Source organism: Cynocephalus volans, chromosome 11, assembly GCF_027409185.1.
Source record: "Cynocephalus volans isolate mCynVol1 chromosome 11, mCynVol1.pri, whole genome shotgun sequence".
Classification (NCBI taxonomy): Eukaryota; Metazoa; Chordata; class Mammalia; order Dermoptera; family Cynocephalidae; genus Cynocephalus; species Cynocephalus volans.
The window spans coordinates 2,442,994-2,466,148 of record NC_084470.1 but is presented as its reverse complement, the minus strand read 5'-3'; the positions used below and the strand labels follow the sequence as shown (position 1 = coordinate 2,466,148).

The window sequence follows — 23,155 nt, the reverse complement described above, 5'->3', positions numbered from 1 at the left end:
CACAAATAAGCAGATTATCTACGTGGTAGCAGGTGATAATTGCTATAGAAAAAAAAAAGAAGGGTAGGCCCAATATGATTTCATTTAAAAAATCTGCATTAACATTTTCCAGAAGCCTGTCTTATGGAAAAACAAGGTAGTCCCTTAGTTTATACATTTTAAAGGGACAAGAGTTTTTAACCTCTGCTTAACTTACGGCGATACCAAATCAGAATTTATATGGCCTTTCTGCAATGGTAGCTCTAACTTTTGGCAGCAGAGAGATTCTCCCGGCGCTCCCTTATTTTACTCCCATAGCTCACAACACCCACGTGTCCGTCCCCCTCAGCCTCTCTGCACCTCTGCGTTACACAGACAGGCGAGGTGGCAAGTTGCTTCCATCGCCTGCCACACACCACAGCCAGAATCCTGTGAATCAGTTTACACATTTTACAGCTACGTGTTTCGGCCTTGAGGACAGGCCTTCCACTCTTGCAATCACAGGCTTGGCTCTCAACTCTGCTTCCCTTCATGCCGGGGGAGGAGGGGGCTCTCGCCCCTGGGTTGGCTCCCAGGCCTGGCCCCACGAGAAGCACCAGCGCCGGGGACTGAGCAGGGGCCGGGCAGAGGGAGTAGCTGGTGGCACGCACAGAGCACGGGTTTTCCTGCAGGACAGAGGCTTTGGCGGGTGTGGGGACGGAGGCCAGTGTTTGTGACTGAGTCTCAGGATGGTTACCCCAGTCTGGTTTCTTTCAGCCGATTAGTAAATCATGGCTTCTGGCCTCTCGAGTCCTAAGCAGTTTAGGATTCTGGCACCCAGCAACAATTTACAATAAAGATTTGGGCTTCTGTTTTCTTGCTCCTTCAGAATTTGCTGCGTGCTTTTCTTCTTTGATCTCTACCCATGCGGTCCTCCCACCTCCCTCAGCCCTTGTCACGTGGCAACCTGGCTTCCGCTGGCCACGCAGCTGGGGCTGGAGCTAGGCCGCAGGGAGCGCCAATGCTTCAGTTCTTTATTAAAGAATGACAGGTGTGACAATTCCAACAGCAGTCATGAAACTCCAAAAACCTTGAAGTCGATCTTGAATCCTGTCCATCGCTCGCCCCTCATGACACCTGTTGAAATATCACACTGGCTTAACCTCAGAATAGGTCCTCACCCTGTCCCTTCTTGACAACTCCGCTGTAACCACCCTGGTCTAAATCCCTGTTCTCTCTCCCTGGGTTACTTCAGGAACTTCCTGCCTGCTTTTCCCGCTTCTAAGAAACCACCCGTGCGTATTCTCACCGTTTCAGCTAGTGGTCCATCTAGAATATGACTATATCATGTCCCCTCCCTGCGGCACGTGGGAGTGGCTCCCATCCCACTTGCAGTGAAGCCCGTGTGGCTCTGAGCACCTTCTTGATTTCCTCTCTGCGTGCTCGTCCCCTTTTCTCCCCAGCCACCCTGCACTTCCAGAGCTTTCCTGAGCACTCTGGCACACGCCCACCTCAGGATCAGGACCTACCCTGGCCACCCCACACTCCTCTCCCAGCACACCCTACTGCCCACATTCCTCCATAGTCCCCATCACCATCTGGCACACGATGTATTTTACTTGCAGGTTATGCTTAGTGCTTACTCTATGGCTCTCCCTGCTACATACTAGCAGCTTTATTCACTGATGTATCTCCAGTGTCTAGGACAGTGCCTGGTACATAGCAGATGCTCAATAAATATTTGCTGAGTGCATGAGTGAACTTTTCGTGGCTTCATCAATTATCTTAGGATTAACCTAGGACTTGGATCTTAAAAGCTCAAGAAAGTGGCAGGGAGAAGCCGGGGCTTCTTTGTTTTGTTTTTTGGCTTGTTCGTTTTTGATTTTTAATAGACTTTATATTTTAGGGAAGTTTTAGATTCACAGCAAAATTGAGCAAAAGGTACAGAGATGTCCCATACCCCCTGCCCCACAGGTGCACAGTCTCCCACGTTATCCTTGCTTTTTCCAGTTTCCAGAGGCCGCCTGCCCTCCTCCACGCATGGCCCCTCCTTTGGTAATCTCCAGTGGAGTGCTCCTTGCACTGCCCTCTTGCTGGTCTTCTTTTGTTCCCTCTCTCACCTTAAAGGAAACCTTGTCATTGTAGTGAGCCCACCCAGTCAGTCCAGGATAATTCTCCATTTTAAGGACATCATTTGAGTAGTGACCTTGATCTCATGTGCAACCTTAATTCCTCTGGCACTGTAACCAAACATGTTACAGGAGCCAGGGATCAGGCCGTGGACATCTTCAGTGGGCCATTATCCAGCCGACCACGCCATTCTACACAGAAAGGGCTTTAGTGTCATGTGCATTGAGGAGTACGGAAGCAGAGTGGTTCTGGGAGGGTGAGGTTACAGCTGGCAACCTGGGCCTGGAGTCCTGGGAGGGCGAGGTCACAGCTGGTTACCGGGGCCTGAAGCCCATGTCGTGGCCTCTGCAGTGCCATCTGCAGGGCACAGGCAAGTCCTCCTGGGGCTGTAGCTGGCTGAGGCAGGCAGGGGAGGAAGAGCCTGCTTCATTGCATGCCTCCCTACCAGCCACAGAAATCTTTCAAAAAGCCCCACAAGTGTTTTATCGGACAGGACGGTGTCACCCATGACTCAGCCTCTGAAGCTCATGGCAGAAGAGGGAGGAAGCCAGACCAGTGCAGGTTTCCCCTGAGGAGGTCTCAGGGGAGTGGCTCTTGGGCAGTCACCACCTTCCTGTCGCAGTCACAGGCAGGCAGGCTGCTTTCTGTGAACAGACCCAGCCAGGAACTTCGAGTCTACAGGGCACCCTTCTGGCAGTTCTACTTTGTGTGTATGAAACTCTTTGGGACTATGTGTGGGTTTTGACTTTGTTTAGAGGGGCTGCTGCAGAAATCTGGAGGCACAGCAAGCTCACTTTCCGTACTTCACACGAAGGAAGTGGACACTGAAACAAAGTGCAGTTCATGGAAGGAGGGTCTGCACCACACGCCTCAGGTGTCCAGCTTTGGTTTCCACCTGAGCTTCACTCTGGCTGCTTTGACATCTTGTTTTATGACCCTGCTTAGAGTGTGAGTGCCTCTATAATCCTGGGGTACAAATGCAGAAGGCATCAGCATATTTTTGTGTTCTATAGTAATCTTGCAAGATTTCTGTAGTAAGCTTTAGTAACTATCGTGGCTAATCATCCTGTACACCTCTGTGAATTTACACAACAATATAGATAGTTACAGCTGCATAATACAGAGCAGCACAGTCCACAAATGGGCTTTAAGATCCTATTTTTATTACTGGCAGCAAGAATATATGATGAACACAAGAGGTCACAAGCAGTCAAAATTGCTTCATGTCTGTGCAATAGTCCAGGTGAAATGGCATGCCAGGCACGGGTAGACACCCACAGACCAGGACAGGGCAGCTCTTCACTCCTTGAGGAAGTAGGCTGTTAATACCATAAGAAAATTGCCACTGAGATGATGATTACAACAGAGCAGTGACACTTGGTCTTGAAATGTCCCATTCCAGGTCTTCCATTGGTGTGGATAAAAGCCTGGTTTTCTCAGATCATTCAGTTAGGGAAACTGGATTAAAACATGAATATCCTATTTATTTATTACTCTAAATTACTGTCTTCATGGAAACTCATTTAATCAGCAAGTGTTTTTTTTTTTAATAAAACATAATTGATTGTATTTATCTGTGGGGTACAGCATTGAATATGAATATTACATATTGCACCTATGTGTAATATATAATGCTCAAATCGGGATAGTTAGTATAATCAATGCTACACAACGTAATCATTTTTTGGGGCCCTTTACCAATTTCTTGCTAACTCTCCTCCCCTCCCCCTTTCCTACCTCTTGTGGCCTCAGTTCTGTTCTCTCCTTTTGAAAGTTCAATGAATTATTGTGATCATTGTACCTTACTTTCTTTTTTTATTTATTTTTTTTAGCTTCCACTAATGAGTGAGGACATGTGGTATTTCTCTTTCTGTGCCTGGTTTATTTCACTTAACATGATTTTCTCTAAGTTTCTCCATGTTGCTGTAAATGGCAGTATTTCATTCATTTTTATGGCTGAGTAGTATTCCATTGTGTGGATGTACCACATTTTCCTTACCCAGTGCTGTAGATTGGATGCTCCCCTAACTTCATTGAAGCTTAAATTCTCACTGTAACTGCTGATGCTGGCAAATCCTATTATGGTAATTGAAAAGTGGGACCTTGAAGAGGTGATGAAGTTGTAGGACCGTGCCATAGGGAATGGATTAATAATGGTGGTTGTGGGCATGGTTCTGAGGGCTTTAAAAGGAGAGCATATGAAAGTTTCTCTCTGCCTTGTGCTCTTGCTCTTTTCTGCCATGAGAGACCCTGGGTCACTGTTGCCTCAACCAAGACCCTCACCAGCTGTGTTCCCTGGACTTTGGACTTCCCAGCTTCTGAAACTGTAAGCAATAAATTTCATTTTCGTACAAATTACCCAGTTCCAGGTATTTTGTTATAAGCAACAGAAATGGACTAATACACCCAGTCATTCATCGATGGACATTTAGGTTGGTTCCAGCTCTTGACTGCTATAAATAGAGCTGTGATGAACGTGGGAGTGCAGGTGTCCCTTTGATGGTTTCCATTCCTTTGAGTACATACCTAACAATGGGACCGCTGGATCGTATGGCAGTTCTATCTGTAGTTGCTTCAGGAACCTCCATACTGTTTTCCATAGTGGCTGCACCAATTTACAGTCCCACCAACAGTGCAGGAGGGGTCCCCTTTCTCTGCTCCTTACCAGAATTTGTTATTTTCTGTCTTTTTGATAATAGTCAGTCTAACTGGGGTGACATGATAAATCAATGTGGTTTTGATTTGCATTTTCCTGATGCTTAGTGATGTTGAACATTTTTCATGTGTCTGGTCACCATTTGTGTGTCTTCCTTTGAGAAATGCCTTTCTAGCTCCTTTGCCTATTTTTTAACCATGTTACTTGTTTTTTTACTGTTAAATTGAGTTTCTCCTGTATTCTGGATATTACTCTCTTGTTGGATGCATAGTTTGCAAATATTTTCTCCCCCTGTAGGTCATCTTTTCCCTCAGTTAATTGTTTCTTTTGCCATGCGGAAGCTTTGTAGTTGATATAATCCCATTTGCTTATTTTTTTCTTTTGTTGCCTGTGCTTTTGGGGTCTTATCCATAAGTCTTTGCCCAGTCCTACTTCCTGAAGTGTTTCCCTATGTTTTCTTTTAGGACTTTTATAGTTTCAGGTCGTATATTTGTATTTAACCATTTTGAGTTGATTTTGGTATATAGCAAGAAGTATAGGTCTAGTTTCATTCTTCTACATGTGGATGTCCGGTTTTCCCAGCACCATTTATTGAAGAGGCAGTCTTTCCCCCAATGCCTGTTCTTGTTGCCTTTGTTGAAGATCAGTTGGCTGTAAGTTTGTGTGCTGATTTCTGGGTTCTCTGTTCTATTACACTGGTCTGAGTGTCTGTTTTCATGCCAGTGCCATGCTGTTCTGGTTACTGTTTTTGTAGTATAATTTGAATTCAGGTAGTGTGATGCCACTGGCTTTATTGTTTTTGCTCAGGATTGCTTTGGCCTTTCAGGGTGTTTTGTGGTTCCATATGAATGTTCGGATTGTTTTGTCTATTTCTGTGAGGAATGTCATTGGTATTTTGATGGGATTGCATTGAATCTGTAGATTGCTTTGGTAGTATGGACCTTTTCACAATGTTAATTCTTCCGATCCAAGAGCATGGATTGGAAGAGCTTTTCCTCCAGGTTTTCAAATTTGTTGGCATATAGTTGTTTATAATAGTCTCTAATGATTCTTTTTATTTCTGTGATCTCAGTTTCTCCTTTCTCATTTCTGATTTTTGTTATTTGGGTCTTCTTTCTTGTTTTTTTAGTTAGTGTAGTTAATGGTTTGTCGATTTGTTTATCTTCTCAAAAAACCAACTTTTCATTTCATTGATCTTTTGTATCATTTTTTGGGTCTCTATTTTATTTAGTTCTGCCCTGATCTTAATTATTTCTTTCCATCTACAAATTTTGGGATTGGATTGTTCTTATTTTTCTAGTTCTTGTGGTGTAGAATTAGGTTATTTATTTGAAATCTTTCTATTCTTTTGATGTAAGTATTTATTGTAATCGACTTCCCTCTTAGTATACTTTTGCAGTATCCTACAGGTTTTGGTATGATGTGTCTTTATTTTCATTAATTTCAAGAAATTTTTTGATTTCCTGTTTATTTCTTCTTTGACCCACAGGTTGTTCACAAGCATGTTGTTTAAAATCCATATATTTGTATAGATTCCACATTTGTACTTGTTATTGAGTTCTAGTTTATTCCATTGTAGTCTGAAAAGATACTTGAAATGACTTCAGTTTTTAAAAATTTGTTGAGACTTGATTTGTGACCAAATGTGGTCCATCCTGGAGAATGTTCCATGTGCTGATAAGAAGAATGTACATTCAGTGGTTGTTGAATGAAATGTTCTGTAGATATCTGCCAAGTCCAATTGTTCTAAAGTGTGTTTTAAATCCTATGTTTCTCTGTTGCCTAGGTGATCTGTCCAGTGCTGAGGGAAGTGTGTTCAGATCCCCAAGTATTATCATACTAGTGTCTGTCTTTTTGTTTAGGTCTAATGTGTTTGCTTTATATGTCTGTGTGCTCCAGTGTTGGGTGCATATATATTTATTATTGTTATGTCTTCTTTATGGATAGATCCCTTTATCACTGTATTATGGCCTTTTTTCTCTTTTTATGGTTTTTGGTTTAAAGTCTATTTTATCTGATATAAGAGTAGTTACTCCTCATGTTTGGTTTCCACTTGTGTGCTATATGTTTTTCCATCCCTTCACTATTAGTCTGTGTATGTCTTTACCAGTGAGGTGAATCTCTTGGAGACAGCATATACTGGTTCTAGGTTTTTAATGCAATCCGTCAGTCTGTGTCTTTTGAGTGAAGAATTTAATCCGTTAACATTTGGGGTTGTTATTGAAAGGTATTGTCTTACTCCTGGTATTTTATCAATTTTTGTTTAGATCTTTTAAATGTCTTTTGTTCCTTTCTTCCCCTTTCATTGTTTGTCTTTGGTGTTTGTTGTTTTTTTTGAGGTGATAAGGTATAGTTTCTTTCTCTTTCTCATTTGCATTTTTGTTCTATCAGTGGGTTTTATTCTTTGTTGTGTATTCATGGTAGTGATTATTGGTTTTTTTGGATTCCAGATGCAGGACTCCCTTTTCTTGTAGGGCTGGACATGGGGTGGTGAACTTCCACAGTTTTTGTGTGTCTGGGAAATACACAATTTTTCTCTCATTTCTGAAGTATAGCTTTGCTGGATATAGTATTCTTGGCTGGCAATTTTTTTCTTGCAGTATTTTGAATATATCATTCCTTTTTTTTGGCTTGTAGAGTTTCTGTTGAAAAGTCTGCTGTTAGTCTCACGGGCACTCCCTTATAGGTGACTTGATGCTTTTCTCTTGCTGTTTTTAAGATTCTGTCTTTGTTTTTGAGCTTTACCAATTTGAATGTAATGTGTCTTGGAGAGGATCTTTTGGATTTAATCCATTTGGGGATTTTTGAGCCGCCTAGATGTGAAGATCCATGTCTCTCCCTGTACCTGGGAAGTTTTCTGCTGTTATTTCACTGAATAGCTTTTCAGTGCCTTTTCCTTTCCAGAGTACCCATTGTTTGGAATTTTGTATGCTTAAGATGGTCTGCACTTTCTCTTAGATTTTCTTCATTTTTTTGGATTGTTATTTTTATTATTTTGTCTGCATGGTTATTTCAAAATGACTGTGTTCACGATCAGAAATTCTTTCTTCTGCTTGCTCTAACCTGCTGCTTAAGCTCTTGGTTGTGCTTTTATTTCATTGAATGAATCCTTCTGTTCCAGGAGTTCTGCTAAATTCCTTTGAAGGTATTAATCTCTTTGCATATTTACTCCTTCAAATCCGGGATACTTTTTCTCATTTCCTTGTGTTGTCTGAGTATTCTTGTATCTCATTGCATTTCCTTAAGATTGATGGTCTGAATTCCTTTTCAGGCATTTCAGGGGTCTCCTGCTCTGTGAGGTGGGGTAGTTGAAAATTATTGTATTCCTTTGGTGGATTCACATTTTCTTGTATTTATAGTATCTCTATGTTGATGTCTGTTCATCTGGTAGAACAGTTGCTTCTTGTATTATTCTGGAGTGGGCTTTGAGGAGAGAGACTTCCTCTTGTCGATGTGTTTTGTGTCGACCACTATAGTGTAGGGTGTTTTAGTTTTGGCTGTGGGCAGATGCAGTAGTGTAGTCTTTGTGTGGTTACTTTGGCTATATTCAGTGTTGGAGTTGCGTGTGAGTGCTTCTGTGGCCTAGGCACTGGGGCACTTTGTGGTTCCTTGATGAAGTTAGTGACACTGTGTTGGTTCTTCAAGGATGTGGTTGCTAACCTCTTTCCCTGGGCTCTGCTGGTGACTCTCTTGGTGTTAATGCAATTGAGTCGTTGGTGGTCCACCTGCATGGCAGCAGTGTCTACTGCTGTGGCATTGAGCCACCCTTGTGGTTACAGTGGCTGTGGCAGTGGCTGTGGTGGACCACGTGTGCAGCAGTGGTTTCTGTGGCATTGGTGGAGGTGCTCTTGGCTGCTGAGGTCCCCACATACTCCTGCCATCTGTCAGTTGGGGGATGCCTGCAGCTGTAGAGGTCCCCACATGCTCTTGCAGTCTGTCCATTAGACTTTTCTGGGCACCATCTCCACTCTTACCACTTGGACCTATTTCTGGCCACTGTTGCCTGAGTAAGCTCACAGTAGGCTAATTGCAGGGACATTTCCTGTTGACAGATGGCCTGGCCACAAGGCTCCTTATCACTGTTCCCAAGTTCACGGGCTTGGTTTCTAGCCTCCTTGGGCACCATGCAGCTGTGTCCATCTAGGATCTGGCCACCTCTGGAGTGCTCCTGTCAGAAACTTGCAAAGCGAAGAAGCCCCCTTCCCCTGGGGGTCGAAGAGTACCTGGGCCCGTCCCTCTTAGTCTGATGCTGTAAGAATCCTCCCAAGGGACTGAAAAATACCCTGTCTGGGCCTTACCCAAGACTAAATGGAATCAGAATCTTTGGGGATAGAACCTGGGTCATGGCACATATCAAAACTTTCCAGATGATTCTAAATGCAACCAGTGCCCTAGGACGAAGGCCTGACAATGTGTTCCTGTGGGAGAAAGACAAAAGCCATTCCCCTCCTCTTAGAGTAACCTAGAGCAGCCAGAAAAGACAAGCAAATGAGCCAACAGGACACGAATTTCTAAACAGGTGGAAAGAGGATCAGGACCATAATCACCCCCGGAAAAGATACATGTTTGGTGAATCACTGCACCGTATGTGCGTGTATTAAAACCGCGCACTATACCCCACAAGTAGGTACAATTAAAAAAAAGTGTCACTTCTCAATGTCTCAGCCTGTTGTTGACAAGATGCAGCGGCTACAAATTTGCTTTCTTACTTAAATTGTTAGATTAAAATTTTAGATATGAAATTATTAGATGTTCTCAAGACTTTTTTGACATTCTCAATAAAATTCACAATTTCACTACAAGTGAAAAGAGTGCAGCCATTTGAGCCCTTTCAGTTCTGGGCATTTTCAGTTTAAAATCTTTGTCAATTTGGTAGACAAAAAATGGTTTCTCATGTGTTCAAATAACTATTTACCACATGTTCACTGTATGCCAATTACTACACCAGAGTTACTTTAATTTGAAAATGCTTAGTTCCCTACTGAGATCGAGCATCTTTTCATATACCCAGTGCCTAATTGTGTTTCTTTTTTATAAAGCTCCCTCTGCCATGGTGAGAATGGACAGTGGGAGGGACTGGGGGGCCGGAGGGGAGGAGGACAGGAGGTCTCCAGAGGCTGCTGGGGTAATGAGGGTGTGAGAGGAGGCCAGACTGGGACTGTGTGGGGGCGGAGCTGATAGGAGTTGCTGATGGATGCACGTGGGCTGTGAGGGACAGAGGCAAACCAAGGGGGACTTGGAGGTGTCAGGATGAGCAGGTGAGTGGTGGTGGCATCACTTTCTGAGCTGAGGAGGGCAGGAGACTGAGGGGGGTGGCGTGGGTGAGGGGCAGGTGCCTGCTCTCGCTCTCAGCTGGAAGCTCAGGCCAGCTGGGCAGGCTTCCAGGCCTCGGGGGCTGTGAGGCGTCACGTTGCCTGCGGCAGCCGGAGCACCTAGTTCAGGGGGTCACTTTTTCCCTTGCAGGTGGGGACTGACCTAGCCGCAGAAGCCAGTTCTTCCCAGCAGCCCTACACACTGCCTTTCATAACAGGTTTTGTAATAATCTTTTTCCAGATTCTCTGTGGTCTACTTTTAAAAACTGAATCTGATATCATAAGCATTTTTCTATATTTAAATACTTAAGCATTATACTTTAAAAATGTCATTGGCATGATAGGGAGGTCTAAAATTGGCCAGTTTATTTCCATATTCTTGGACTTGTATGATATTTCCAAATCTTTATAAATATGTCATAATGAACTTTTTTTGTGTATGTTTGTGTTTTGATATCATTTGCTAAATTATTTCTTAGGAAAAATTTCCAGGGTTTCGACTGCTGCCTTAGAACATATGAGCGTTGGAGGCCGTTTCTAGGATCCTTTAGTTTCAGCCCTGGATGCATTATCTAATCCGGGACCGAGTTCAGTCCTCTGGTGGCCCACGCCTGCTCCCCCTCTCTGTCTCCCGCTGGGACTCCTAGCCTCCCACAAACCCTAATGTTCCTTCTTAGAACTACTCGCTACCAGCCAGCTCCTACCCTTCTAGAAGCCCACCAGCAATTCTGACGTCTCTTGTATTTGTGCTGAAGCCATCGTGGAGGACATTCAGAACGTTGCTGTGGAATCTGGTTGGAAAAATAGCAGCATAAAAGTAATATTTGGAGGTATCATGCGGTAAAAGAGAAGATACAGGAGACCAGAGGGAACGACACGTGCGTTTTAGTCTTGCTGTTCACTAGCTAAAACGTCAAGGATTCTTAGGCCTGCAGGCACGTGCTCTGAAAATCAGTGCAGGCGAGTCGCTGATGCCCTGAGGGAGCCTCGGGTGCCCACTGGGATGGGCAGAGCGATTGCCCTCTCCCAGGATTTCTGTGAGAGGTGGACGGAAGAGCGTGGGAAGCGCACCTGGGCCCATCCCTGGTGTGCAGCAGCCTTTATTTCTTCTTGTTTGATTTTTTTCCATTCTATTTTTCCTGCCTTACATCTATGTAGAAATTATGGCTAAATATTAGAGTTCTTTGGAGCTTTAATAATGATAAAAAAAGACATAAACTTAGACAACATTTTAGTATGAAATCTGCTGTATTTTTTTCCCCCTCAAATCTAGGAAGCACCTTAGTCAGCAGACTGAACACTAAAGCTCTTTTCTCTGAGCAGCAGTGGGATAAACTAGAGGTTTCTGTGCCCCACTCCGATCGTGTTCTGTTTCCTTCACCAATGCAACTCCATTATTGCAGGAAAGAAAATGCGTGATGATATCCAGGTGGAAGGGGACTCAGTGGAACACAAAGTTGTTTGGAAAGGTGTGAGTGGTGTGCATTAGATGCCGGGTTTCCATTTCGTTTATCCTCAGTTTGTAAGCGCTACAGTACGTAACCTGAAAAGATGCTGGGGTGGGTGGCCGGGGGCTCCAGCCAGTAGCTCCAAATGCTACTTCCACGTTAGGATTACTCATGGACATGGGGCTGAGTTTCCTGTTCTAACTACTGAGCTTCTGTAATTTGTGGGAGAAAACAAACATAACTCAAAACAATGATGTGGTTTTAATTTCACCTCTGAAAAAAATGATGTCAGCCAAACCCTGTGCCTTTAAGCCAGGCTGACCTGCCCAAACACCATGAGGCCAACAGGCAAGTAGGCACGCAGCAACTCTTTAGCTCAAAGGACTCAATTTTGGATGCTCATTCCCAGTTCCATCCCAGTTACACCTGGCTTCTGCCATGGACTTGGTCTCGCAGGGTTAGCCCTACTATTGTTGCATGGATTTGGTGTTTGAACTTTGGTTCCCCAACTTTGACTCTCAGATGGCCTATGAATGCTACTCTTTCCTGATTGCTTCAAGTAGACTCAGATCTACCTTTTGTCTGAGGTTCAAATACCTATCTGGGCTCTGGCCATGCGAACTTAGTCACCTAAATATTTGGATTTCAAAAAATAAGAGCAACGCTGATTCCTAACCACCCTGACCACAGTCACATGCAGGTGCCTGGATTATGCCGAGGAGTCTTGCCCCTTGTCTGCAGCCTGAGGCCACAGTCTCCAGCCTCCTTTTGAAGTTTGAAGACTCGTCTGTAGGTAAGTAGGGTCATCATTCGCTTAGCAGTGAGACCAAAATTTTGCATGCTCGCTGTGGTAGGAAGAGTAATGACCCTCCTAAAGAGTTCACATCCTAATCTGCAGCCCCTGTGAATATGTCACGTTACAAGGCAAGGGCAATTAAGGTTGCAGAAGAACTTAAGTTGCTAATCAGCTGCCTTTAAAAGCGGGAAATCATTCTGGATCATTGAGTTGTCTAATGTAATTCTGAGGGTCCTGTAAGGTGGAGGAAGGAGGCAGAAAAGGAGGAAGAGTCAAAGAGAGATTTGAAGATGCTCTGCTGGTGGCTTTGAGGATGGAGGAAGGGGCCGCAAGCCAAGAAATGTAGGAACGCAGGCATCTGCACCTAGGAGGCGTATAGGAGCTGGAAAAGGCAAGGACACAGATTCTCTCCAGGAGCCTCCAGCAAGAACGTGGTCCTGCTGACACCTTGATTTTAGCCCAATGAGACTCATTTCTGACTTCGGCCTACCAAACTGCGATATAATACATTTGTGTTGTTTTAAGCCACTAAGTTTGTGGGAATTTGTTAAAGCAGTGATAAGAAATGAATATATCCCCCAGCAACAAAAAAGCCACTTTCTATCCCATGACGAATTCTTAAAATCTTAAAAAAAAAAATCCATCCTTGAACATATAAAGTTGCCTCTTAAAATGCCTGGATTACTGAGTATAAATTACTTGGTTTTCTAGCCAAAACTTTGATGTTTAGGAACCAGAGCAGACCAGCTGCTCCTCCCTTGACTGAGGTGGATGAACTTGGTAAGAGGAAGTCTCCTCTGACTCCAGGCACAGCACTCGCCAGGCCCAGCAGCCCTTTGCCTTGGGTCGTATCCAAGCTTGGCATCTGGTGACAAGGAGAGGCCAACCTAGAGCCTGCAGGCTGTCCAGACAAGAGTGCGCCTCAGTGCCCGAGCAGGCCTGGCCTGTCCACAGCCCCAGGTCTCTTTGGAGCCGGGGCAGCCCACCTGGAGCTGCCTCCAGGTCCCTCTCAACCAACTGAGGGAGAGCAAAGGACCCAGGTGGGGGAGACGTTTGTCCTAATTCCGGGCATTTATATTCCTCCTGCCAAGGGGTCACCCTGCTCTTACACTTGGCCCTGACTCGTGCTTAGGGAAGATGTGCTAGTGGTAGGAGTGGGCAGAGGAAGGAAAAGCAGGAGCTGACCAGGGCCCCCATCCTGCCTTTCACCCAACAGCATCTGCAGGGGTACAAAGGCCCCCACCTTGCATCTCCGTAGGTGAGCTCAGGCTGGAAAACGAATGCAAGGCAGGGTATGGCGAGTGCGTGGAAGAGGGCAAGGGGGGCAAGAGGAAGAAGAAAGTGTCTAATTCATACCTTTTAACAATTCTAACCTGAAAAATTTTGCCAGCTAATGTGAATAAAGGACTTTGCAATTTATCTCATTTTCTTCTCACCCACTTTATTGAACAGAAAAGAGAACACTTTCCCATGTCTTAGTCTTTGTGGGCTGTTGCAACAAATATACCATAGACCAGTGGCTCACACAACAAAAATTTATTTCTCACAGTTCTGGAGGCTGGAGAGTCCAGCAGATTTGGTCTCCGGTAAGGCCCAGTTCGTGGTTTCTAAATGGCTGTCTTCTCACTGTACTCTCGAGTGGTGCTTTTTTTAGGGCACTAATCCCATTCATTAGAGACCTACCCTCATGACCTAATTATCTCTCAAAGACCCACCACCTAAGGCCATCACATTGGGGATTAGGATTTCAACAGATGAATTTGGGGGGGACACAAACATTCAGACTATAATACTGTGTGATAGGCAATATTCTAAAATCTTCACAGAAAATCTAGATACTAGATTTTGGATATTGTGGCAATCTGGACCGACTCTGAAAAAAGTTCCCCTTTACAATATTACTTTATGGAAAAGAGGTTTGTTATATAAACTAAGAATGCAAGGGGCCTTACCCTAATGACTGCTGGCCTGGCCCCAGGAGCCCTGGTGCTCCTGTCAACTCTGTGGCACAGGGTGCAGCCCCTGCTAGGTCCCACCCAGCCACACCCATCACAGGTGTGGCCACCTGGGGGCTCCTCCCAGATAACTGCAGCCTGGAGAATGGCCCTTCCACTGCGGGTGAGCAAAACCCAGGTCAACCCTTCTCAGCTCACTACTTGGAGGACTGCCTAGGGAGCTTTAAAGATATCCTTCCTGGACCTCTCCCCAGACCAGTGAAATCAAGTCAAGGTTGGAAAACACTGGTCTTTCTTAGGACGAAGGCCTGGCAAACCTTCCTAGGTAACATACAAAAAAGCCTTTTCTTAACCCCCTGACCCAATCCAGAGATGCAGGAAAAGACAAACGAATAAACCATGATGCCAACTAGTTTCTGAAGGTCTCATCTGGCTGCATCAAAGATGCAGAAGCTACAACTTTGTATACATCCTTAGTTAAATCCTTAAATTAAAAATTTAACTATGAATGTGCTTGCTCAAGTAAGTGGACATTTCAGAGACTTTTGAGACCAATATGCTGACAAAATGCACAATCTCTTCAGAAGGGTATAGAGTGCCATTTCTGTGAACCCTTGCCAATACTGTGAATTTATCTTTAAAAATTTTTGCTAATTGATAGATGAAAAATTGTTTCCCATGTATACAATAAATATTCATTGGGTAGTCACTTTGTGCCAAGCATTACACTGAGCAATGTGTTATTGTAATTTAAAAACGTTCAGTTGCTTGTAGAGATTGAACATCTTTTCAGAAACTCGATATTACGCATACACGTGTGTGTCTGTCAAGCTGCCTCTGGCCGTGGTGAGGCGAATGAACCGTGGGAGGGTGCTGGGGGCCAGAACGGACGGTGGGGGACGCATCCAGAGGCTGTTGCATTAGCAGAGGTGGCAGCCGAGGGTGGTGGGGTTGGGGGTGAGAGGTGCAGACGAGGCGACATGGCCAGTTCAGGACGGGTTGTGGAGGTAGAGCCGATGGGACTTGCTGATGGATGGCACGTGAGTGTGGGGCAAAGAGGGGATCGAGGTGACTGCAAGGCTCTCAGGCTGAGCAGCTGAGTGGGTGCAGCATCATTTCCTTAGATGGGGACATGGGACGGAGCAGGTAGAGTGGAGAATGGTCAATCGGGAGTTTTTTCATGCATCGGATGCCTGTTAGACAAGGGAGACGATGAGGCGGCAGTTGGATTTCCAGACCAGAAATGGGAAGATTTGGGAGACGTGTAATATCATCTAAAGCAGCAAGCGTGGATGAGATTGCCTAGGGAGAGAGCACAGCTGGAGAGCTGAGGCCTGAGGCCTGAGGCTTGCAGTGTGTAACACTCAGACAGCCGGAGCAGAGGCGGGTTCAGCCAAGGAGAGAAAGCCAGTGCCTGGTGAGACAGAAGGATCTAGTGGGTTGATGTCGGAGAAACCTCCAGAAGCGTCACCTGTGTTGATGGCTCCTTAGGTACTGAGTGAGGTGGTGACGAGGGACTGATCTGAGCTGTAGCCATATGTTTGATAAAAGCTGTTTTCCTGGTGCAGTGGGAAAGAATCATGATTATGCTGGTTAAAGAGAAAGCGGGAATCGTGGCAAATCTCTTGGGGAATTTTGCTTTGAAGGGCACAGGTAAATGGAATAAAACCTGTACCTGACCTTGGCATCTAGGTTGGAGGCTAATGGGAAAGCTCTTCCCTGTGGGAGAAATGGACGACGCCGGAAGGAAAGGGGATCATTGTGCACTCATCACCGGGAGGCCGAGAGAGAAGGGTTGTGACCGCGAGTGGAAGGGTTGTTTAGTGTGTTCAGAGAGAGACCTCAGAACTGTGAAAAGACAAGAGACATGTAATGCAGGAGCCAGTTTGCTTCTCCTTCCACAGCTCCAGGCCGCTGTGGAAGGAGATGCTTTAAAAATATATGCAGATTTTAAATATATGCTTTAAAATGCTTTAAAATATATGCAGATGTAGATGTGACATAAAAATGACCTTGAGCAAGTCTGTTATACTCTCCAAGCTTTGTGCGTCCAAATGTAAAATGACTAATGATGCTTTCATAGAGTTCCCGTGTGAAATAAAGACAAATGTGAAAATATCTTCTGGCACGTGTCTGGTGCATGATAATTATTAATTCTGTTTATAATTTCTTCTGTGTTCCATGGACTTTGATCATTTTTGGATCAAAGGAGTCCACGTAGCTCTTGGTGGTGTCACTGCCAGCAGCCAAAGCTCCCCAGGAACACTTCTGTAGTGGAACAAATTTGCCTGTGTCACTCACGACAGCCCAGGAGCCCACGTGACCTGGGGAAACCAGCAAGCATCTCAGGACGTGAGCCTGTGGTAGGTAATGTGGGGGGATGTTTAAAGAGGAGAGTGCTCTTCCAGACCGGACGCTGTCAGGGAGTAAATCTATCGGTGCATGGGTCTGTGCGTATCTATTTTCATGGGTAACTTAGTTTTTATTTAGGAAGTGGAACTAAAGATGCAATTGGCAAAAAGGCAATGGCCATTCCTGTTAGCCGAGAGAGGAAGATGTTTGATCGTTTCCATAGTTTCCCAGGATTCTTGCTTTTGTGCTCAGACATACGTTCAGAGGGACGTCCCTTTCATCTTACTCTGTCTTGGTCCCAGGCTGACCTCGTTGGATGCTACCGTTCTGTGAAATTGTTTATCTTTAGTAGAACATCAGGGTCTTTCTGTTAGTGGTTCAGGGATTTTTTTTTTTCTCCTTAATTCTCACTTTTGGCAAGGGGGGATGAAGTTAGGCCGCAGGACATTGACCCGTGATACTGGGATTTTCACCATGGCTGAGATTCTGCTGGTCAGGAGGTTGTACAGGGAACATTATCTGTACGTGGACAAGTGAGTACTTCATATTCCATCTGTTGTAGGATGAGTCGTTGAGTGATCTGCCATGACAGTGGTTATGCAGTTTAGACTGCACAGTCGAGTGGGATATAGGCAATTACAAAAGACAAAATGACAATTAGTCTTTGTCACAAGCTGCAAAGTCAGGGGGCCAGGTGCCTAAACCCAGGCCGTGAAAACATGTGCCAAAGTCCGGGTGGGTCTGCTCCAGAGACCCCAGTGATGTTCCTTTCTTTTAGTCTAATCTCAGACTGTCCCATCTGTCCAATTGCACTTACGTTGGTGATGTTAAGAGGGTTCACTATGGCATAAATTCCCCTGTAACTAGTGAACCTAACTGGTTTATTTTGGACCTTCAGAGTAGAGACAGTGTGTACTAAGGGTAATATTGTAACGGGCACAGACCCTATTGAATAACAGTCATTTTTGTAGGAAAAAAACCCTCCACTTTTAATTTTACTAACTTTATATATTATTCATGTAATAATTTTCAGAGAAAGACTGATTAATACCATTGATGGATGTATTTAGTCATACACAGATATATAAATATAAAAATAAATAATAAATGTAAATATTTTAACTATAACTTTAAAATATAATTAACCTATTGCTATATTTTAAAACAATGTATTATATGAATTTATCATCTTAATAAGCTGTAGTGATTTTTATAAGCAAACAGTCAAATCATATCAATTATCTTGTATACATATTTATTATTTTCTGTAATTATTGTACCTAGTCTAGCCAACAATTTATATTGTTATATTTAAAATGACATGCTTCCCCCCCAAACACAAGAGAAAACTAGAAAATTGTCTAGTTTTTTACAAATTTAAGGTAGCAAAATAAATGTATATAATCATAAAAGCATTTACATACCCTGTTAATTTATAGCCATCTTAAGAAATAAGAGTAAATTAAAATTATATTAAATGATTAGTCTTTTGAATCTTGTTCTTATGGAGGAATTGTCTAGGTATCCAAAAATTATTTATTAACTCAATTTAATATTTGTCTAGTCTTAAAGTTGCTTCAGATTATGGTTTTAGTAATGTATTAATGCCTTACGTTTTGTTCATAATATTAAAAGAAATTTTATAAGATTAAATGCTTTAAAATAGCATGTGTTATTACAATTCCATTTAATTCTCAAACAATGACTCTTTTTAGAATTTTATCGAAACATCATCGATTGTATGTATCTGTGGAAAACAGCTTTGAATAGCAGTACAATGACTCTATGAGAGGTTCCCATTACTATTTCCGTTTTACAGATGTGCCATTTATAAAATACTTAGTACTGTTAATCACCATTCTGAAAGCTTCACAGCTTGATCAACTTCATTTTGATATTCTGTTGCATAAACCAGGGCAATTTGGTTTGGGTCTAGACAAAAATTCCCCTTTGTAATTTCACTTATAGACAAGTTTTGCTACATGTACTAAGAGCGTAAGTAAAGTGCTTTTAGGCATATTAGAAAGGCATGTTTTGCAGAAAAGAACTCATATAAGTACCTATCTATTTTTTAAGCCAATCAATATTTATATAGGTAAAACCAAATTTTACATATGCCTTTTAACTATAACATAGCATTTGGGTGAACAAAGACAAAATATAATTTTAAAATATATTTATAACAAAAACAAATCTTCTATTGCTGATATACCCATAAACTATTCATATTATTGTTGATGTTATAATGGACGGGTAATTAAAATTAAAATACAATTTTTATATTCTCTAAAGGGCAAAATAAGAAGTAATTATATACATAGTTATTTTGTAATGATATACGTATCATTTATAAAACTTTAAAAATTATAGTTCCACCTAGCAAAAATATAGTTAAGCAGCAGCAGTTGCATAGACTAATAAGGAAGTAGGAGTTAACATTTTTTCTGAGCAAGACAAGAGAAAGCTCTCAGTTCTTGGGATAGTTTGGTTTGCGACAAGACTGAGTTAATTTTAAAGGCACTCATTTCTGTTTTCAGGCTGCAAAGTTGCAGGGCGGTCTTGCTGGTGGTGGCAGTGGTGGGATCTGTGTGTGGCATCTAGCAGAGGGAGGGTAGGGGGATTGGTAGAATCATGCACAGAGCCCCCGAGGCCCTGCACGTTGCTCCTCAGGTGGAAGCAGGAGGTGCGTGAACAGAGCTGTCCGCTTAGGTGGGAGCCGAGAGGTGGCGAGAGGCCAGTGCTACCTTCAGGTGGGGGGGCCGCCAGGCGCTGCCTTTGGAGAAGCCAGTCGTGGTGGAGGGACTCGTGGTGGCTTGTCTCCCAGCAACTGGGTCTTTCTCATCCCTTCTGCTGTCTGCTCCTCCTGGCCTGGGGCAGCACTTCTGTTCCTGCAGCTCCTCCTTAGGAACTCAGTGGATTCTCCTTGGCTGTTGTGGTTTTCCTTCAAGTTCTAGGTTCCTGCAGACAATCCTAAAGGCCAATACTCTTAAGGAAGATTCTAGCTCTTCATACCCCTTTTTATCAGAGCTGAGATTGTCAGTGTTTCAGATTTTTCCTGAATCAGTGGGATATGTTTTTGTGCCATCTGTCTCTTTTTTGACATAAAATTGGTTTTTAGCTGATTAACATTTCTGAAAAAAAAAAAGGATGTATAAACATGCAAACATGGCTGCGTGTGTCACTGACTCCCATGAGAGGTGGGGGAGTCCAGGTCCAGTCTCAGGCTGGGCAGGGTCCTGGCAGCCTCCCTGCTTACCTTTTCAAGGAGGGCTGTACAGAGAGCCACGACTGAGCCCTGAGCACCATCCTGTAGCTGTGGCTCCAGCAGGCCACCTCCCAACACACCGCAGAGCCCGGGAGCCCACGCCGGTGCCTGGGATGCAGCACAGGACACTGCGCAGAGGGAGAGGGCAGGACAGGTGAAGTGGAGAATTCCTGTGCCCTGGCATTGCCCCGTGCTTCCTCTCCGCTCTCTCCTTTCCCTTTCTTCCATCCCTCTCATAATTAACTTTTTGGCATAAAAAATTTCAGACATAAAAACATAAGGAAAAGTTGAAAGGCTAGTACAAGGAACACTGCTAGACTGAACCACTCACATTTCCCTATATTCGCTTCTATCTATCTCTGTCTCTTTCTCTGCCTCTCTTTTGTTTCTGAAACATTTCAAGGTAATAAATGCCTTGACATTTCAGCATGCATTTGGAAGTAACATGCACATTGCACTGCATTTCCATATGTCATTATGGACGTTAACCTCATTTTCCAGATGAGGAAAAAAGCTGAAGCACAGAGAGATAAAGAACTTGCCCAAAGTTACCCGATTAGGAAATGGCAGAACTGGAGTTTATCTCCAGCTCTCGCTGGCTGCAAAACCTGTGGGAGGATTTCACGGTGACCCTTTGGACTCTGGAGGAGAGGCCTCAGGTCAGTGGCCATGACCTTCCACAGCTCTCCAGCACTTTCTTTTTTGGCGGCTGGCAGGTAAGGGGATCTGAACCTTTGACCTTGGTGTCATAACACTGCACTCTAACCAATGGAGCTAACCGGCCAGGCCTTCTAGCACTTTCTAATCTTCCTTTTTAGCAAAGAGAGGGCAGGCTACCAGCTCAGAGTGTTTACAGGCAACAAGATCTCAAACTTAATAATGTTTCGTTTTCTTGATATTTAGTTCTACACTTATCTATAATTTATGGCTACAGTTTTATACAGGCCTGTGTTTTCTATTTTTAAAAAATGCATGCAGTGGGTATAAAGAAACTTTTTGTATACAGTTCGTTAAGTAAAAATGCAAATCAGTTTCCCCCAAAAAACTATTAAACAAGTAATAATATTGGTAGTACATGGCAAAAATTATAGCAAAAATTGTGCCTTCAACATGAGAACTACTGCAGTTTTACAAACGTGGCTGTAAACAATGTGAGGGGCTGCTGTGGTGTAAACCACCCTTTCTCCCACCAGGTCTGGACCATTAGGGGCATTTCTGATCTTTCTGTCCTCCTGTGCCTTGGCTGTCTGAGGAGAGGGGAGAAGCAGCCATTGGTGTAGCCTTAGCTGAAGGAGGAACCGTGATGGGTCCCCTCCCCGCACCCACTTCTCACCTTTCCTGGCAGATTCCTTCCCTTTTGAATTCCCAGCAGCAGGTGTCTTTCGTGTGTATAGTCTGCCGTGAAATATGCATCTTTCCCCGGAGCAAAGCAAGAGATGGGCCACTTACCCACTCCTAGACCCTGGCTGTTTTCTAAGATGCATTCTGAGCAGCTAAACAGGCTTCTCCAATAACAATAATGACAATGTGAATAATAAAAAGATCTGACCCGTGAGTGAGATACACTGTGTCTGGCCCCTACATTCACCGAGTTGTGGCAGGAAATAACAAGCAGAAATGAAAACTCTTTTGAATTGTATTCGTAGTAAAATGTCTAATCAAATTTCAGAAGAAACTATTCAAAGAGAAAATAGACTTGAATAAGAAATATCCAAAGAGTTTTCTTTTTAAAAAAGGCCATTTAGTTTTTTATTTTTATTTTAAAAAATAATTATTAATTAATTCTAAAACAATAGAAAACCTATTATGTGAACATAACTTTATAAAAATGCTGTATTTAGGGAGAGGAGTTGTACTCTTTTAATTCTTGCAAATCTCTTTAATTTCTGCTGGATTCTCATATCTGCTTCTGCATTTAATCTATTGCAATATCACATGTTAAGTAGCCTCCAGAAAACTCCAGGGGACACTTCTTTGATGCTGCTTCTGCAGGGCTGCCTCTGATAATCGTCCTCGAAGGATCAGTTTTCTTTGCTTATCAATATCTCCTTCTATTCGAGCAAAAGCGTGAGAGCCAATAAAAGAGCGCTCTGCTCCCAAGCCTGTATCCTCTTCTTCTTGGTTGACCTCCAGAGCACCTGAGTTTTCGCTTATTCTAATCTGCCCTTCAGGAGCCACGGGCTCCCCTTCTGCGTGTCCGATCTCTGCAGGTAGGTATATGGCAACGACCGACTCTCCTCCTGCACAACCTCGGGAAGTACAGAGGTAGCAGCTGTTGTAAGTAGCTCTTCAGGTTCAGAGACAGCAAATGCTACTTTTTCAACCGTTTCCCAATGAATCTCTAGGGATCTCCTTACAGTGCAAAGTGCTATCGTGTGGCATCCTCTAAAGGATAACGTCGTTTTGCAGAGTTGATGACACAGAATCCCGTAGAAGACAGCGACTGCTCTTTGGCCAGCTGAAGTCCACTTCTGCAGCAGCTGCACAGGGAACTCTCAGCTGCTGTGTGACAGTGGCCCTTGTATTTGGGTCCCACTGTGTGAATGACGAACTGGGCAGCTAGATTAAATCCCTTTGCCAATTTTGTTTCACCTGTTCAGAAACCTCTACGTTTCTGGAGTCCCCCCTTCAATTCAGGCCCTGCAAGCACAGAGATACTTTCTGGCACAGGATTCTTATGTGTGAGACTCTCATCGCTGGTATTCACAATGGCTGTGCAGTTCAGTAATGCCACGTGTCCTTTCCAAAGAACCACGTTCCCGTTGATACCCTTATTATAAAGAAAAGGTGATCTAATAGTGTCTTCCTGGAATGTTTCAGCTGTAGTATCAGAAGATTTTAATTCATCTGGGTAGTGCATTCACTTCCACCAACTGGGAAGATGTACCCAAAGATCCATGGAACGGGAACGTAGGTAGCCGAGGCTCCTGTACTAGGGCCACATCACAGTGACATGGTGACACAAAGAGAGGCTTGATGTGAGCATGGAGGGGCACACAGTGTAGAGCCCGGGTCACGCCCCCTGAGAGGGAGTAACGAGCGGAAAGACTTTTCATTTTGGAAAAGTGTGTAAAGCCAAGTGTGATAACGGAGGGGGCTTCTGGGCCCCACAGTGAGTGGTGCCTCCTGCTGATACAGCTCAGCTCACTGCAGGTGGAAAACCGTGCTGCTGTAATTCTGCCTTTCCCCCACCGCTGTGTGGAGAGGACCCTGAAAAGGTAAAAAGAGGCTCAGCCTCGGTGCCCTGGATGAGCCGACCTTGGATGGCTTGTTCCAAGGCTGT

The 23,155-nt window shown here is 43.9% G+C and overlaps 1 pseudogene; it reads right to left on the bottom strand.

The window, feature by feature from the left end:
• Nucleotides 1-21,810: 21,810 nt before the first annotated feature.
• Nucleotides 21,811-22,732, bottom strand: LOC134390917 (ganglioside-induced differentiation-associated protein 2-like; annotated as a pseudogene).
• Nucleotides 22,733-23,155: the final 423 nt, after the last annotated feature.